Genomic DNA, 5,089 nt, shown 5'->3' on the forward strand with positions numbered 1-5,089 from the left:
ACCCCGCAGTTCAGGGAAATGGGAGAGGGGAGAGAGGAGAGTTGTCTATGGAGATAAAGAATATGCATGTGTTGCAAGGCTCAGCGCGTCATAGAATACCGTCAGGATAGTTTTGCGTGACTTTGCCACTTCCCTCATACACACAGCAGGTCAGTGTTTGCACGGACAGGAGTTTAATGTTGTAATGCAAAATGAGCTCTGAGCCAGGGAGTCGTGCCATCGGAGGACGGAGCTTTGACAAGGACTCTCTCTCGGTCACTAGTCTTGATGATGGTGCGATCATTTCATTGGGGGATTGGGGCAAGTTCTTCTGTGCAAAGTATATCTTTGTATTTTTTTAGATCTTTTTTTAAGAATTGTTTTTATTTAGCTTTCTTTATTGTCATTATTATTACTTTGCAGTTTGATCAGAGAGAGAGAGAAAGAGAGAGAAAGAGAGAGAGTGAGAAAGCAAGCCACCAGGTCCAGGACTTGAACCGCAGGCGGCCATGTTCTGGTCTAATTAAAATAAATAAGTAAGTAAGTAAGTCAGTAAATAAATAAATAAGAATACATAAAGTTAGACAAAGTAATTCTAAAAAAATAAAATGGTTTTATTGGTCCAGTCGTTGAACTATATATATCATAATCATTGTTTTGTACCAAAATAGTAAACAGCAGTGAGCGGAGAGGACCGCACCTTGAACTCTGCCACCTAACACTTTTCTCTCTAGGGCCCGCCCTCTTAGTAATGCAGCTCCTGTGCGTCCCCCAATTCTCTTTACCATTGAGCTCTCTCTCTCTCTCTGTCTCTCTGTCTCTGTCTCAAGTTACTTTTGAAGCAGGAGTAGTAATAGGAGGTTAAATAGAAGTTTAAGTTCTTTGGCAAAGGCTTGAAACTAGATCCTTGGAGGACCGAGAAGCATGTCGGTGTCCACGTGCAGAGTAGGAAGGGCTGGGAGGTGGGCACCCACTAATCAGAACAGTGAACTAGCCGCGCTCTGCCCCGGCTGTTGAATTCTGACAGCTAAGTTGCCTTCCATGGAGGTGCAGTGGTGAGGACACACGCCCTGCTCACCCTCGCGCAGCCGTCCATAACTTAGTAGAAAGCATCTTTTTTTTTGGGGGGGGGTTTGCTATAGGGTGCGTGCGCTCGCCAGAAAGAGAGAGAGAGACAGAGAGACAGAAAGCGAGAAATCACCCCGCAGGTGGGTGGCCACGCAACAATCCCTTCTCCTCCATTTTCCTCTCGGGATCTTGGGCAGGCACGCACATGTGCCCGGCATGAGTTTAAGCCACCGGGTCTGGGACTCGAACTATAGTCGACTACATGGGAGTCCAGCGACATAGCCATTATGCTAACTGCTGGTCCCAGTAGAAAGCATCTTCATATTCTGCTTCTAAGAAATAGCATACACTCATGAAATTGGGTGTTGGGTGGCTCCTTGATTCTCTAAGGTCACACCGGTGACCTTTTTGACTGGTAGCCTATATTCAGCCACTATTTATTTAATTTTATTTTTTAAGAGTTATTTAATTTTATTTATTCACCCATTTATTTTAATTTGGCCAGAGAGAGACAGGGCAGGGGTGAGGGGAGTGAGAAAGCAAGCTGGACCCCAACCCATGTCCAGCCATGTGGGAGTCCCCAGTGCCTTAACCACTACGCCACCGGCTGGTCCCTCTGCCACTATTTAAATAGTCCCATTGGTGATGCGTACCCTGATGGAAAAAGACAGGACGCTAGAGCCCAAGTTTCAACTCTGCCCCCTCACATGACTTTGGCCAAGTTCCAGCATTTTGGCCCTCATTCAACTCCCCATAGTGGTATCTTTTAAAGGAGAGAGTATCTTTTAAATGATATAGTATCTTTTAAATTAGTTAGTATCTTTTAAAGGAAAGTATCTTTTAAATGAGATAGTATCTTTTAAGTGAGACAGGATCTTTTAAATGAGTTAGTATCTTTTAGAGGAGAGAGTATCTTTTAAATGAATTAGTATCTTTTAGAGGAGAGAGTATCTTTTAAGTGAGATAGTATCTTTTAGAGGAGAGAGTATCTTTTAAGTGAGATAGTATCTTTTAAATGAGGTAATGTATATTGAGGCCTCACACAGCCACTGGAGATAATTGATAAACGTTGGATGGTCCCTTCTTCAGATAAATGGAGAATAACTTCCACCTCTGAAAACTTGGCTCTTAGCGAATGCTCACAGCTTGAGGCCGAATCTCTCCTAGACTTCGATTTTTGCTTTTATTCTTGAAATAAGTAACCGTTTGTTGAAGCAACTGCTTTGTGCTAGGCTCTGTGGCAGCTGCTGGGGTTTCGGGGCAGATGTAACAGACTTGATTCTTTCTTACTGAGCTTACGGTTTGGCAGGGGAAGAAAGAGAAATTAACCATTTAATTGTCTAAGTCAGTCATTGTGTTACCGAACTCAAATCAGGTTCGCTCACCCAAGCGCTAGAAAACCAAACCACAGGCACACGGTGTGGTGAAGGAAAGGACAGCTTTATTGCAAAGCGCAAAGCCAGGAGAGCGGGCAGCTCATGCTGAAAAGACCCGGTCTCCCCGAGATGTTCCCCACATGCGTTTTTAAGGGCAAAATTAGAGGCAGATGTCCCAGGCGCATGATCAGTTCAGTGATCGGTTCAAGAGACGTGATCATCTCTGGGCATTCTTGATTGGTGAGGCCTTAGATAATCAAATTCCTCCTCAGGTGTCTGGAACCGTTCAGCCTGGAGTCTCTGAGCTCACAACCAGCAGTTTGCAGCCTATAAACCATCTTACACACTGAACTGAAAACCTTCTTTCCTTGAAGTGAGAGTTGTAGAGGTCAAATGGCCCTCACTCATCCTTGTTGGTCATTATCATAACCAAAGTCGGAAGGCTTACTCCTTACTCCGGGCCATTACAATGCAAATGGACTTTATATTTCAGGAACCCTAGAAAATACTATTAGGGGGGTTCTAGCTCCGTTTCAATTGCAGTCGGGAAATGCCCTAAGAGAGAACTACTGTGTTTGGAAAGGGAATCAGAAGTCCTAGAATAGTTTGGATGTTAGGGGACATTTCCTTGAGGACAAAGTACTAAAGCCGAGACAGAGGCTGAGTAGAATTCAGTAAGGGGACGTACCCAGGGTGCGTAGGAGATGGTGAGATTGCTGGATCCCATGGGGCCCTGAAGAAAGGAGCTTTCTAAGAACAGACGACCTGTGTCCTAAGGCTTGCGGGAGAGGAGGGGTGACAAGGAATGAGGATGTGGAAGAGCCAAGGGGTGAGGTTAGCCTGGCCTTCTGAGCTGCCTTAAAGGTTTAGGATTGCTCTAAGAGAAATGAGGAAATGGGACAGGGGATTAAAAATGCCTGCTAGGAGCAGTCAGGGGTGCTGGTGCTAAACACAGGCCTGCAGTGACAGTGGCTCTGAAAGGAATAGGCTTGAGTTTGGCTTAAGAAGAGGCGTCGGGGGACCAGCAGATGGCCACGTCGCTGGACTCCCACGAAGTTCACCACGGTTCGAGTCCCGGACCCGGTGGTTTAAAACTCATACTGGGCGCATGTGTGTGCGTGCCCAAGATCCCAAGAGGAGAATGGAAGAGAAGGGATTGAGGTGTGGCCATCCCCCCGGGGGGTGATTTCTCGCTTTCTGTCTCTCTGTCTGTCTCTGTCTGTCTGGCGAGCGCATGCGCCCTATAGCAAAAACCTCTCCAAAAAAAAAAAAAAAAAAAGGAAAAGAAAAGAAAACGCTCAGATAAAACAGACCCTGGAATAGCCTTAACTCAGCACTACTTTTTCTCCCCCTTTGTTCATCCGATGGACTATTTATAGCTGAGGAGAAAAATCAAATAAGATCTATTACTAAAGGACCAAAGATTTAATGTATTACTAATTTCGTCTGTTCTATTTAGTTTACTTTTTTATGAGGCGTAAGCTTGGAGATCAATTTGACATAAATGTTATTGGAAATTAATTCTTTTTTTGGGAGGGGGCGGAGAAGTTTTTGCTATAGGACACGTGTTCTCACCAGAAAGACAGAGAGAGACAGAGAGACAGAAAGTGAGAAATCACCCCCCAGGAGGGATGGCCACGCCGCAATCCCTTCTCCTCCATTCTCCTCTCGGGATCTTGGGCACGCACACACATGCACCCGGCGTGAGTTTAAGCCACCGGGTCCAGGACTCGAACCGCAGTCAACTACGTGGGAGTCCAGTGACATAGCCATTATGCCAACTGCTGGTCCCAGAAATGAATTCTAAGATAAGGTTTTCCCTTTGACATTTTCTTCTTAATTTCCTTTACGCATGCAAAAAATAGTAATATGTTTAAAGAGAATTACATATACACAACAGGAGGCACCTAATCACTGAAGTACTGATTGTGTTTTTTGGTGTCAGAGGTAATACTAGCATGTTCAATACCATGCTTGGAAATAACCCTGGTTAGTAGTAACACTTTGCTTTCGGACCGCTTTCCCTAGAATACCTGCGGGTGTGCAGTATTTTTATCCTAGCTTCATGAAGTATGTAGAATGTGTACAGTTTCCATCTTCCTGTGATGAAGTTACTTTTACTTAGAAATCACCAGGGACCATTGGTTAGCAGCTAGTTTGGTGGTGCGTTCGGGGCCAGCAAGGAGGGTTTCTCACTCAACTCGAAGGAGGACCTTCTCAGCGAGGTGCTCCTCAGAGGTTCCAAGCGTGCGATGAAGCAATTTGGAAATTGCACAAAATGCTGACGAACCAAAAGAAGAAACCTTGCAGTAGGTGTTTCAGGTTCGTTCTTCATTGCTCTCCGGCTTTCAGACTTCTCTTCTTCTCCATTTTAAAAGCAGCTCTTAGTTTTCATTGTTCGTAGTAACTTTCTTCTTTTCACAGCAACGATGTGTGTTTTCTTTAAATGAAAATAATTTTTAAAACTGCCCCTACGTTATTCTCAGTAACACGAACACAGACATCTAGTGTTTCTACCTGCATGCAAAGCTCCTCCAGAACTTGTAAAAGCAAAACCAGAATTTCTTTTTTATCCACAAATACATATTGTGAAATTCATCGTACAGTGTTCAGTCTTTTTTTTTTTTTTTTTTTTTTTTTTTTTTCAAAGATTTTTCTTATAGCGC

This window comes from Tupaia chinensis, unplaced genomic scaffold (genome assembly GCF_000334495.1).
Source record: "Tupaia chinensis unplaced genomic scaffold, TupChi_1.0 Scaffold000632_1, whole genome shotgun sequence".
Taxonomy (NCBI): domain Eukaryota; kingdom Metazoa; phylum Chordata; class Mammalia; order Scandentia; family Tupaiidae; genus Tupaia; species Tupaia belangeri.